Below are 15,035 nucleotides of genomic sequence, written 5' to 3' on the forward strand. Positions count from 1 at the left end.
CTACACAACTTGTGCATCCTGCTCAACCAATAGAACATCCATGCATTCTTGAATTAAGATGCACAATTGTCTGACCAAATAATGTGCTGACGATATGTGATGCCCCTATTAGCCAAATCTCCATAAAATAGTTGAAAACAACCATGTACAAACTTTGTAGAATGTGATCGATCATCACTGATGAAAAAATGGTACTCCCTCAAAATCTTCCTGTCATCCTCTGTACTTGTAGGTAAATGCATGAATGTTATGTGAACAAATATGGAAACCTGTTGAGAAGTATAATACTTTGCTTGCACCTCATTTTGTGGTTGTAGTGTGTAGTTCTCTGCGAAATCTACAACCGAAACAATGGTATCCAGTAGAAACGTATCCTTGCACAACTTGAATTGCAAATCCAGCCATCGAGCTCTATGGGTATGCCTTGCATACTCGTAAATAATGTTTCACAAAAAATCTTCATGAACTCATACACTGGAATCTTTTCAATGACTAAATCACATCTTTTACCATGTTTCCCATCTTTTAGAGCATATGTCACTGTCTTAAATTTTCCATAATCTACTTTTTCATTTCCAATTGCATGTGTACTATCCATATGTTGACAAGTTGATAAAAGTTGCAAAGAACCACAAAATAAGCATGTACCATCCAAACATGATGTCTTGTAAAATTGTTGGCCATCCCTTATTTCACATAAAATGTTGGATATGAATTCCCTTGAAGATCTTGGTGGCTCATTTATATCACAATCCTGCAAAACAAACTGAGAATGCAAAATTACGCATATATGCCTAAAAACATCAAAATGGTTAGAAAATTTAATATGTATCCTACAACAACAAGTTGTGCGTGTGTGATTTATCTTCACATAAAAAGGTTTACCCATCTCAAAAAATCTTTGACTTATTCAAATTTGAGGATACATACCAATAAATTTTTCAAAAAATTGTGTCTGAGTTGTGTCCAAAAAATGTTTCGCATGTGGCTCGCGATTTTGGCTACCAATCCTCCTTCTTACAACATCTCTTTGATTAGGGGAAACACGTGTGTTATTTTTCCAAAAATCTTCGATCAATGATTTCAAGGCTTCACTAATTTCTTTATCCTTTTGCGGTAGTCTACCGCTAAATGTCCATAACTCATTTTTTGTTAAATCTTCCAATCTCTCACGCCTTAGCATGGCTCTCCTTAGAGTACCTCTACCAATTTTTAATGTTTTGTTTGTCTTTCTCATGAGTCAAGCTTTCTTCATTTGGCTACTTACTATTGTCGATGTAAGTACTCGTCTTGCGATATTACTATCTTTGGTGCGTGATTTAGAACCCACTTTGTCATAAGCATTCATTAGATTCTTTACAATGTTTTTTTCATTTGAATCATCCATCGTTCTTAGCCCAAGAATCTTCATGATAGGCCTAAATTTTAAATTCCTCATCATTTCAAAAAATAATTGGCATTGACCTGTAATATTTAATTTATCAAAAAATAATCTCCACATACAATTAACTTTTCTTTGACAAGTACGCTTGCTAATCTTGTCAGGCATTGATTTCAAAATGTTACTATCAATATCAATCAAATATTTTGGTCTTCTAAAATGAATTTTAGAAGGTGTTATAATCTCTTCAATTCTCTCAACATTTTGAACATCAACATAAGGTTGAGTGTATTGCGTACCTTGAACCAAAGATGATGTGCCTTGGAAATAAGATGCAAAAGATAGAATATCACCTACTTGATGTGTTGATGTTGTGCCTTCAACATGACATGATGGAGTGTGTATATCATCGGATCTACAAATCGGTGTCTCTTCAACATGAGAGGACGATATGACTTCAACATTGGAAGATGGTGTAGCGGACGATATGACTCCAACATTAGAAGATGGTGTAGCTTCACAATTCAATTGCCTTCTTGAGCGTAACAGTCTCATTCGTTCTCTTTGTCTTTCTAATTCTTCCTCTTTGTTTCTTGGTACCGGTGGTTCTTGATCCTCTTCAAAAATCAATTCTTCATTATTGCTTTGCAATTTTCTTTGCTCACGTAATAATTTCATTTTATCTCTTGTAATTGCCAAATCTCTCTCCCTATCTTCATTTGTTTGATTTTTTGGTTTCTTCCTTGGCATGATGATGATTTCTACATGTCAAATTATTCAAACATTTGAATTATTTAAAATGTACAAATTAAAAATTATTCAAATACATATAAAAATTATAATTATTTGAATGAATACACAATATATATATAAAATGACTTGTCAAATTTCTAACCATTTCGAAATAACATTTCATTGAAACATACAAATTTCAATGAATTCACTATATATTAAACAACATGTCAAATTATAATCAAATTTGCATCTATATATCAACAAACAATATTTAAAATAGATTGCACTAACCTTTTCTATACAAGGAATATTCAAAAAGTCTTCAAATCGTGTATCCAATGATTGAATTTGGTGTTTGCTAGCTTCCAAAAGTGTTTGCCACCTTGAAATAGTGTTTGTTAGCTTGAAATAGTGTTTGCCACCTTGAAAGAGTGTTTGATGTGTTGAAACCCGCAATTTCTGTCAGGATAACAGAGTACAGAACAGAACAAAAGCAGAGAATGAATGAAACGGGCCCCAAAGTTGCTTTTTGACCCTTTTTAGGTGATTTCACATAATGCGTATGCGCTATAGCACGTACGCACTATATGAGAACACATCACTCTCCACCCTCCCTACTCTCTCTCTCTCTTCCTACTCTCTCTCCCCTCTCCCATCCCCTACACTCTCTCTCTCTCCCCTCTCCCATCCTTTACTCTCTTTCGCTCTCCCTCTCCCTCCGCCTACTCTCTCTATCTATCTCACCCTCTCTCCTCTCCCATCCCCTACTCTTTAGATCTCTCACACACACTCCCATCCTCCCTCTCCCACTTCTTACTCTCTCTATCTCTGCCACCTCCTACTCTCTCTCACACTCTCTCCCATCTCCTACTCTCTCTTACACACACTCCCATCCGCCCCTCTCTCCCATCCTCTACTCTCTCTCTCTCTCTCCCTTGGGCTACTCTCTCTCTCCCCTCTCCCATCCCCTAAACTCTCTCTTTTGCGGATACACACTCCCATCCCCCTCTCTCTCTCCCCTCTCCCATCCCTTACTCTCTAGATCGCTCACACACACTCCCATCCCTCTCTCTCCTCCTCTCCCACTCCCTCTCCCACCACCTACTATCTCTCTCTCTCTCTCAAGTTCTCTCTCTCCCTCTCTACTCTCTCTCTCTCCCATCCCCTACTCTTACTCTCTCTCTCTCTCCAATCCCCAACTCTCTCTCACACTCTCTCCCATCCCCTACTCTCTCTGACACTCTCTCTCATCCTTTCACTCTGTCTCTCTCATCTCGTACTCTCTCTCTCTCTGCCACCTCCTACTCTCTCTCACACTCTTTCCCATCCTTTCACTCTGTCTCTCCCATCTCGTACTCTCTCTTTGCCACCCCCTACTCTCTCTCACACTCTCACACTCTCTCCTATCCCCTACTCTCTCTTTCACACACACACACACACACACACTCACACTCTCATCCCCCCTCTCTCTTCTCTCCCATCCCCTACTCTCTATATTTGTCACATGCACTCCCATCCCTCTCTCTCCTCCTCTCCCACTCCCTCTCCCAGGTCACCTACTATTTCTCTCTCTCAAGTTCTCTCTCTCCCTCTCTACTCTCTCTCTCCCATCCCCTACTCTTACTCTCTCTCTCTCCCATTCCCAACTCTCTCTCACACTCTCTCCCATCCCCTACTCTCTCTCACACTCTCTCCCATCCTTTCACTCTGTCTCTCTCATCCTGTACTCTCTCTCTCTCTGCCGCCCCCTACTCTCTCTCTCACTCTCTCCCATCCTTTCACTCTATCTCTCCCATCCTTTCACTCTGTCTCTCCCATCCCGTACTCTCTCTCTGCCACCCCCTACTCTCTCTCACACTCTCACACTCTCTCCCATCCCCTACTCTCTCTCTTTCACAGAGACACACACTCTTATCCCCCCACTCTCTTCTCTCCCATCCCCTACTCTTTACATCTGTCATGCACACTCCCATCCCCCCTATCTCTCTCCCTCTCCCTCTCCTACCGCCTACTAGATCTCTCTCTCTCAAGTTCTCTCTCTCCCTCTCTACTCTCTCTCTCTCTCCCATCCCCTACTCTCTCTCACACTCCCATCCCCTAATCTCACTCTCTCTCTCCCATCCCATACGAGATCTCTCCGCCACCACCTACTCTCTCTCACACTCTCACACTCTCTCCCATCCCCTACTCTGTCTCTCTTACACACATTCCCATTCCCCCTCTCTCTCTCTCCCTCTCCCACTCCCTCTCCCACTGCCTACTTTCTCTCCCCCATCCCCTAATCTCTCTCTCCCCTCTCCCATCCCCTACTCTCTCTCTTTCATAGACACACTCCCATCCCCCCCCTCTCTCTCTCCTCTCCCATCCCCTACTCTCTAGATTTGTCACACACACTCCCATCTCCCCTCTCTCTCCCTCTCCCACTCCCTCTTGCACCACCTACTATCTCTCTCTCTCTCTCAAATACTCTCTTTCCCTCTTTACTTTCTCTCTCCCATCCCCTACTCTCACTCTCTCTCTTCCATCCCCTACTCTCTCTCACACTCTCTCCCATCCCCTACTCTCTCTCTCTCTCTCTCTCTCTCTCTCTCTCTCTCTCTCTCACCCCCATCCTATACAAGCTCTCTCTACCACCCCCTACTCTCTCTCAAACTCTCACACTCTCTCCCATCCCCTACTCTATCTCTCTTATACACATTCCCATTCCCCCCCTCTCTCTCTCTCTCACACTCCCTCTCCCATTGCCTACTCTCTCCCATCCCCAACTCTATCTCTCTTACACACTTCCATTCCCCCTCTCTCTCTCCCTCCCACTCCCTCTCCCATCACCTACTATCTCTCTCTCTCTCTCTCCCTCTCTCTCCCATCCCCTACTCTCACTCTCTCTCTTTTCCACCCCTACTCCCTCTCACACTCTCACACTCTCTCCCATCCCCTACTTTCTCTCTTACACACACTTCCATCCCCCCTCTCTCTCCCTCTCCCACTCCCTCTGCCATTGCCTAATCTCTTTCTCTTCCATCCACCCTCTCTCTCCCTCTCCCACTCCCTCTGCCATTGCCTACTCTCTTTCTATCCCATCCCCTACTCTCTCTATCTCTCTCTCCCCTCTCTCATTTCCTACTCTCTCTCTTTCACACACACCCATCCCCCCTCTCTCCTCTCCCATCCTCTACTTTCTCTCTCACTCACTCTCCCTCTCCCACTGCCTACTCTCACTCTCTCACACACACACACACACACACACACTCTCTCTCTCTCTCTCTCTCTCTCTCTCTCTCTACTCTCTCTGCTACCCCCTACCCTCTCTCACATTTTCACACTCTCTCTCTTTCTCTCTTACACACATTTCCATCCCCCCCCTCTCTCTCCCTCTCCCACTCCCTCTCCCATCGCCTACTCTCTCTTCCATCCCCTACTCTCTCTTTCATCCCCTACTCTCTCTCAAGCTACTCTATCTTCCCCCTCTCCCATTTCCTACTCTCTCTCTTTCACACACATGCACTCCCATCCTCCTCTCTCTCGCTCTTCCTCTCCCACTCCGTCTCCCACCACCTACTCTCTCTCTCCCCCATCCCCTACTCTCAATCTCTCTCTCCCAACTTGTACTCTCTCTCACACTTCCTCTCTCTCCCATCCCCTACTTTCAATCTCTCTCCCCCATCCCGTACTCTGTCTTTGCCACCTCTACTCTCTCTCTCACTTCCTCTATCTTGCATCTTGTACTCTCTTTGCCACCCCTACTCTCTCACATTTCCTCTATCTCCCATCCTATACTCTCTCTGCCACCCCTACTCTTTCTCACTTCCTCTCTCCCCTCTCCCATCCCCTACGTTCTCTCTATCTCTCTCTCACACACAAATAGCCATTCCCTCGCCCCACCCCCCCTAGCTCTCTCTTGGTTTTGGTTTTCAATTTAGGTCTCAATAGTGCGTGCGCACTATAGCGTGTGTGCACTACCTCGAATTCACTAGCATTTTAATAGCGTGTGCGCGCTATAGGGCACACGCGCTATTCAAAGCTTTGCATTAAAACCAAGCCTAAGGCTTGGTTTTGCCTTGGAGATCCAACCCAAAGGTTTGGAGTTTATAAACAGGTCTGAGACGTGTTTTCCAGCAAACATACAAAAAATGATTGATTTTTCTTGTGTGCTCCCCTTCAAGATTCCTCGTGTTTGGGTATCGATAAGATCAAGTTACATAACATTATAGGTCTCTGTGTTAGCTATCTAACCATATAATTTATTTTTAATTTGAACTATTTTAAGTCTTTCATCTATAATTTCTTTTGAATGTATGTTCATTTTTTGTCAGAAACCACCATGTACTAATTGCGCTATAGATTTTAGCTCATTCATCGAATTTTGTAACACCTTAGTTTTTTAGAAACTAGACTCCATTCTACACACTTTGAAAAAAAAAAGTTTTGATTTTAGATTAGTTTTCAATCATTTCTAGGGGGAGCACACAGATATTTCACGTTTTTGGGATGGGTCTAATTTAAAAATTCATTAAAAAAAAATACACATTATAAAATTACCCGAAAAATCTGGGATAAACTACATAGTGTTAGGTAACTTTTGACTGGAGCGATTAAAGAATTTCAAAAAAAAAGTTAAAATTTTAGGGGGGCCACACTTTGTACTATGTTATGTTTTTTTGGAATAAACAGTACCACTTTTTGTGGCCCCCTTTTTTGGGGACCTAAAACTAAACCATTTTGAAAAAAAATTAGTAGTTTAGAAACTAGATTCAAAGGACTACGACTTTTGTTTTTGTCATATCTTAAAATTTTGAGCGTAACTATCTTCAAATTCTTGTTGAAGTCCAGAATTTGCTGATTTCAGGAAAAAGGTGTCCACTTATACCCCACTTTTGGCACCACAACTTGGTGCACTTACCCACTACATGACTTGGTTATGCTTGGTTGTAGTTTTGCCCTAGTGGCTTGGTCAATAAAGGGGCTCGAATGCTAGAAGGCTTCATAGTTGTATTTCTTGGCATGTGTTGGTTGCTCGACAATGCTTGGGAGTTTGTTGACACTCGACATTGTGTTGGTGTCAATTTTTTTGGTGCATTTAATGTGTGTTGCGAGTGATCTGATTATCATGGGATAACACGAAGGTTAAGATTTTATATTTAATGTTTGTTGTGAGCCCTCTTGTGGCTTAAATATGCATTTAATGTAAGGGTTTATTTAATTTGTAACTTGCTAGGCTGACTTATGGCTTAGTTGGGTATTAGGGGGTCTTATGGAGTCTTAAGATATATCATTCAGCTTGGAGAAGAAGATTTAGCAAAGGAGAGAACTTTGAAAAGCTAGGAGCTATGATTTGGGAAACAAGGAGATTGCTTGGAGGGCTTGCAAGTACAAATTTAGATATTCCTTATTTCTACCAATGTGTGGTTCTAGACTAGCTAAGGGATTTGGGGTTGGATCTTGAGGGATCTTGCAAAACTGTTATTGTAATTGTTATTGTATTTGGGCACATTGCATCAAAACAATTATTTTATGAATAAAGTGTTGTGAATTGGTATAATATCGTGCATTGTTGTTTTGTTTCTATTGTGTGGTTATTTTTTGGGGGCTAGGACATCTCCTCTAGGGATTATCATGCCTCTTACTACTTCGGATAGACACCAACCATTTATAATAAAAAATTGGTCATTTCCTCACTAAAAATTATATGCATAGACCATTTATACGAAGGTTTTTTTTTATTTAGATATAGAGGAAATGAGTCAGTTGTGGCATTATTCCTCTCTTTTTTTTCATCTCAAAATCATCAAGATAATAATTCCTTCTTCCGATTATTTTTGTCCACATAACCTTGCAAATGTTCTTAGATGATGTAATCATTTATGTCTTTCATAGATTAAAAAATGTATCTAATATGAATGTACTTGGTGTGACACATTTTGATTTTTTATGATTGAATTGTTTAGAAAAGATCTAGAATTATTGTTTCAGGTACAACTTTTATATATATATATATATATATATATATATATATATATATATATATATATATCTATACATATATACATATAATGTATGCATATATATGCATATACATATATAATGTATGCATATATGTATATATATGTATTTGTATACATATATATGCATATATATACATATATAATGTATACATATATATACACATATATACATATATAATGTATACATATATATACACACATATATATATATACATACATACATATATATATGTATGTATATGTATATGTATATATATGTATAGTATACATATACATATATATGCATACATATATATTCGTATATATACATATATATATATATATATATATATATATATATATATATGTATTTACATGTATATATATGTATATACATATATATACATATACATACATATATGTATGTATGTATATTGGATAAGTTTGATAGTAGAAAATGAATAATTGCAAAACAAGATTTAAAATCATGAAAATAAATGAAGATTAAAACTCATAAAAATTTATGCTCTAGGTGCTTGTAGTAGTAAAAAGCATTAGAGCCAATAGGTGATACATAAAAAATGACGAGGTTTAAAAAATCAATGGACCTAAAATATTTGTTGCTGAGAAAAGTAACAACCTAGAAAATTACATAATAGATTATTTTTATTGGATCTTACTACATACGAAATAAGAAAATTTGAAAAATATGGTCCTAAGTTATAGGATGTATTCAAGATTAGTAGGAATATTAAGGAAGATGTTGAGCAACTTAATGAATTAGAAAATGTTTAAGCAATTTTTATGATTGGGAACTATGTTTTTAAATTTATTTTTAGGGAATAATAAGATGGTGGTAAAATAAAATAACATGAGAGATATTTATTCAAAGATCACAACTAATCCTAATCCATAGAAGACAAAATTAAAAAAATTTAAGCAATGAATAATAAATACTGACTAGATTTACCTAGAGAGTATATCTTGACTCCGAAAATAATATTCTCCTAAAGAGTTTCCATTCTAGCTAGAAATTTTCCCTTCTCCAATCAAAATTCTAGTCACTCCCTGAAATGTAATTCCTACACCTTTTAACAAGACTTATGCAACAAAGATGTTGTACAAAGGGGCTTGTCTAATAAAGTGTTGGGAAGACACATGAATGAAAATCTTTTGAAAAAATATCGTCAAGATAGATAAGACAGCCTATAAGAGGACATTATATAGAATGTCAGTACTAGACAACAAATAATACTAGAAGTCACATAAAGTTTGCAAATGTCATTAGTAAAGGTCATAGACAATTTTAATTGCAAATCACTTGAAGAGGAATCAGTTGTCAACTTGCCTAATATTTGGCACATCACCATATATACTTGAAATAAATGTAAAGAAGGAAAATATGTTTGATCCTTGAAGACTAGCAAAGCAAGGTAGCATACCATGCTTAACACTGGGATCAGCTGAGGTGGTTGAGGAGGAATATGCAGGCTTGAAATCTTGTAACTTCTTAAAAGTTTTCCATGGCTTTGCCCAAATTTTTGCCTTATGCAATTTAGGAGAAGAATCTTCATCCTCTTTAGCCCTGAGCATGACAACAATATTCTATGAACGAGCACAATCTCCCATTTCCATTACTACTTCTCATGTGAGGGCCTAACCCCCATAAGGTCATGCTTTGGTTTGAAGCTTAGAAAAGTGTCATCAGGTAAAAATCCTTTCTAGGTATTCAAAACAAATTAGAGAATCAAACACCCAATGCCAAAAAATATTCCACAATAAACTCTTCATGAGCACCCACTTAAGTTCATTCTATACATAAGGGCGCTTGGTCCATCCCTAGTTCTAGAAACGCCCACATAAATGGTCACCCAATGCCAACAACATTGCAAGAATGACGGTTCCCAAGGGAAACAAAGCAAGGAACTAGGTAGGTTAATGTCAAACAAAATAAAATAACATGAGAGATATTTATTTCAAAGATCACTATAACTAATCCTAATCCATAGAAGATGAAATTCAATTTTTTTAAGCAGTGAACAATAAATACTGACTAGATTTACCTAGAGAGCATATCTCACCTCCGAAAATAATATTGTCCTAAAGAGTTTCCACTCTAGCTAGAAATTTTCCCTTCTCCAATCAGAATTCTAGTCACTCCCTAAAATATAGTTCCTACACCTTTTAACAAGACTTCTTATGCAACAAAAATGTTGTACAAAGGGGCTTGTCTAATAAAGAGTTGGGAAGATGCATGAATGAGAATCTTTTGAAGAATTAAGCTTGGAAAAATAGCATCAAGATAGATAAGACAACCTATAAGAGGTCATCATATAGAATGTTAGTGCTAGACAACAAATAATACTAGAAGTTACATATAGCCTGTAAATGTCATCAGTAAAGGTCACAAACAATTTCAATTGTAGATCACTTGCAGAGGAATCAGTTGTCAACTTGCATAATATTTGGCACATAACCATGTATACCTGAAATAAATGTAAAGAAGGAAAATATGTTTGATCCTTGAAGACTAACAAAACAAGGTAGCATACCATGCTTAACACTAAGATCAACTGAGGTGGTTGAGGAGGAATATGCAGGCTTAAAATCTTGTAACTTCTTAAAATTTTGCCATAGCTTTGCCCATACTTTGGCCTTATACTATTTAGGAGTAGAATCTCCATCCTCTTTAGCCCTAAACATGACAACAACATTCTGTGAACAAGCACAATCTCCCATTTCCATTACTACTTCTCACATGAGGGCCTAACCCCACAAGGTCATGCTTTGGTTTTAAGCTTAGAAAAGTGTCATCAAATACAAATCCTTTCTAGGTATTCAAAACAAATTAGAGAATCAAACACCCAATGCCAAAAAAATTGCCACAAGAAACTCTTGGTGAACACCCACTTAAATTCATTTGGTGCACAAGGGGGCTTGGTCCATCCCTAGTGCTAGAAAAGCCCACACAAATGGGCACCCAATGCCAACAACATTGCAAGAACGATGATTCCCAATGGAAACAAAGCAAGCAATTGGGTAGGTTAATGTCACAGGGTTCAAACGCAAGACAATAAATTGTATGTACAATTACAATTCACTCAAGGAAAAAAGCCTATGAACTTAATCATTATTATTATATTGTAATGACCTTACTTATCCATATATTAGTAACAACATTAAGTTTGATATTATTTTTTCCTCCAAATATTATTATGCCTCACAAATACCCAGTTCAAAAAGAGAAAATACCATGTTCCTCAATTTGTAGGAATATGTTCTAATATATTTATTAGCGCAGATCATCGAGCATAAAAGTGAAAAAAACGTAGCCCTTAGCCCTCTCTTAAAAATAGTTGTGCATTTTAACGGTCTGATAATTTGAAAAAGCAAAGTAGAAAAAAGCATAGCTGTTACTCAGCCCAACGACACTCAACTTATGGACCTGAAATTTGATTCCTCTACCTCGGATTCACATCTTTCTGTGTTGTAAATGTATTTTTCTTTCTAGTTTGTTTGTGTTCTGTTTTATTTTTTCTTTTGGCATGGCCATGCCTCTTGTGTCCGTCTTTATTCTGTTTATCAAAATTTTCTTCTGAAACTTTTGTTTTCTTCTTTAAATTTTCTTCTGAAATTTTCTTATGAAACTTTTGTTTGCGCTGGGTGAGGAAAGAGATTGATACTACATGAGCACTACCAGAGGTATTATTACGTGTTCTCTTAATTTGTGCCTTGTTATTATTCGTTTTCTTAAATTGAGTCTTACATTAATTTGTATCTAAACTTTCGTGTGGATGTTTTGTACAGTGAATTTAAATTTTGCTGGTGATTTTATGTAGAGACTCGGAAAATTGGTCAAGTAATTGCGACGATACTCCTCTTACATCATTCAAAGCACTGGTATGTGTTCCCTTCTGTTCGCTTGGAAGGCAAGTTTAAGGGTTCCAAGCATTTCACTGCAGAATTGTATTACAAATCAATTCCCTTCTAATGTATACTTCGTTTTTCATATAAAATATATGTCCGAGTGGAGCGGAATATTTAATATAATGTTAGCGCATTTGCAATATTCTTCCTCGACGTAAAAGAAAATATTGTTAGGGCTTGCCTGTTTCTTTTCTTCGCATGATACTCCTCTGTAGTTTACAGGGGTTCCTCTGTTTTTATGGCATCATGAAATGTCAAAGATCTCCAGGTCTCCACTCATGTAAATGTATTTTCACTTCATTCTGACAGAGTGATAGATTAACTGCAATTTCATACGAATTTTTGCACAACTGCAGACCACCGGCCTCGACAGGACAGTGTTTTCCATTTATGGTCTGGTCTCTAGATCAATTGCAATACTGTATATATCTAATCCATAGCAAGTCAGCAATAGGAAATTGGATAGTTTTCTTTATAGAGGCCTTTTAATGGTTCTTACGATTGCTTGGGTTTATTGATATTCACATTTATATTGCCAGAAGAAGAAGTTTAGGCAACCTAATAATTGGCTTTAAAGTGCTTTTCCATTTGCTCTGTTTGGGCTTTTTATTGCGGTTGATCTTGGTCTTTGTCTTGTAGCTGGGGAGATCACATGGGGGGCGCGGGTGGGGGGGCACGGTTGTTAGATAGAACAGGGTGAAATTATTGTCATGGAAGCTTTCATCCAACAGATGATGAACTGGTGACATGTCATCTGACCATTAAGGTTCTGGGTAATAGCTTCTCTGCTAGAGCAGTTGCTTAGGTTGATCTCAAAGAATGCTAGTCTTAGAGACTTATGTATTAGAATTAGACCAACTTCATTGCTCTCCAATTGATCCCCTATTCTTTGGTGTATCTTTTTTTCTTCACTGCTTGATTAATGTGAGTGGCCTCATTTTTTTCACTTCATTTCCTTTCAGATTAACAAGATCGTGCTGCTGTGAAGTTCCTGTTAAGTCCTTGCAGTATGTTTTTTTTGAAGCTTAACTGCCTTCAGCCTGGATACTTAAAATAGTGGGATCCTGATAGTTTTCGAGGAAATCCTATACCAAATAAATACATTATGAAACAATAACATATCATGTCACATTCATTTTGACATGCTAGATTGGTTTCATATGGATAATTACACTTTTGCAGTTGTATAATGATTTTTTTTTCAAATTAGCAAGTATACAGACAATAGAAAGACTAACCTATTTCTGAAGAGCCTACTAGAACAGAGTACATTTTTTTATTAGTGTTTTTCGTGGTATATAGTATTCAGTTTTCAGAAAATTATTTTCTCTGCTTTTGCAATTTGCATCTCTACACAGATATGAAACTATGGTAGTCTTAATATCGGTCAATCTTGAATAGCTTATCCCTAACATGCGCATTGGTTTTACATTAGGATTGCCTTCTTCTTTGCCTTACATTATCGTTCCAGGCTTCTTGTAATAAAAGTTTAAAAACATAAGGTCAAAAGCTGTCTGCTTCATATATCAAAAACCTTATTGGCAATAAATATCCAACATCAGGTAGATATCAATTCTGGCTACTAAAATCATAACAAAGAACAATAAATACAGTAACCTCTCTACACTCTTCTGAATATTGTGCAGGATTGTTTATTTTTGCTTCACATATTCAAGAACCTAAAAACTTCCATTTGTTTTCGACACTGAACAGTTGCCTCTGAAGGGCTTGACACTGAACAGTTGCCTCTGAAGGGCTTTCCATTACTATTTTTGTGATCATATAATCAAGCATTAGTTATTCTTCCTTGGCTAAAAGTAAAGAACCTCATGTTATTATTTCACAAGAATGACTGAGAGAGATGCTCTAGAAGACTAGGGTTCATGATGTCTAACCTGTAGATTTTACAAAAGAGTGAAATTCTGGAAATATATCTTTTATTACAGTTCTTTAGAAAAAGATTACAAAGGATTGAATATAAAGAATTCATACCTACAGGAAATAAAAATGCAAAAAACATAAATGCATATGTAAGCACATTCTTCATTTACATACAAACAAAAAAAAACAAAAAACTTCCTAAGAAAACTCTGTTTTTTCACCAGCATCAATTATCAGCATGACCTGCCACATTACTACATTACCATTGTTTGGAATTACTAAAAACCACAATTGTCATGAAGGATACTGCTAGAATAACTACGACATCCTTGTACAGAATTAGATGTAAGAATGCTAATGGATAACTCATATCTTCCCTAACAATGAGGAACATCTGGATGTCAAGGGAAATATGGAAAGCTCACATCTTTCTGCAATCCTAAGAGAGATCGCACATTATTTTTTCTGCAAGATACAGAGTGAAAGATAGATTTTGAAGTTCTTCTCAGCTGTGGATTTAGTGAGGAAATATACAGGGAAGGTAAACTGTTCTTATTGTCCTTTGATTATTTCTTTCCTTTTATTATAACTATTATAAAATTTTACAAAATTGGATTTAATATTGATCATGAAAGATGTTGAAATGTATATTCCTGTATATCTGCCATTAATTTTGAGTACTGCTGTATTACGTCCTGTTTTACTTTTTGATTGAATTACTGCATTGTAATTCCATAGGTTTCAAACTTGTGATGCGATAAGAAAACCCTTGTTATGCAAAAAAGAGTCCAGAAAGCCCACTCCCTCATGTTCTTTGTGACTCAATTTTCCAATGTAACAAGTTTACATAACACTTTCTATTAGATTTAGCAAGGCAGCAAGATGATAAAGTCTTTCAAACCCTTGTAATTAGATTTAGTTCAACGATTTATCCAAAAGCTCTTTCTTCTGAAGCAATTATAATATTGTAGTGCATATATTGTATGGCTCAATACTCGTTTGGTTGTATTAGAATTGTTTGGCACAGAGGAGAAGAGGATATTGGCATTTAACTATCATAAGAGAGTCGTAAAGTCAGAACTATTTGCATACAACATTAGTTCTGCACTTAGCTGTTAGATTTCATCTCC

The 15,035-nt window shown here is 37.4% G+C and overlaps 1 long non-coding RNA gene across 1 annotated transcript; it reads left to right on the plus strand.

The window, feature by feature from the left end:
* Positions 1-11,568: 11,568 nt before the first annotated feature.
* On the plus strand, positions 11,569-12,374 carry LOC149566596 (uncharacterized). Its single transcript, XR_016361573.1, has 2 exons — positions 11,569-11,799; positions 11,939-12,374. It is a non-coding gene; the product is annotated as an uncharacterized LOC149566596 (long non-coding RNA).
* Positions 12,375-15,035: the final 2,661 nt, after the last annotated feature.

This window comes from Cupressus sempervirens, chromosome 3, assembly GCF_028749045.1.
Source record: "Cupressus sempervirens isolate cs-2001-9-10 chromosome 3, ASM2874904v1, whole genome shotgun sequence".
Lineage (NCBI taxonomy): Eukaryota > Viridiplantae > Streptophyta > Pinopsida > Cupressales > Cupressaceae > Cupressus > Cupressus sempervirens.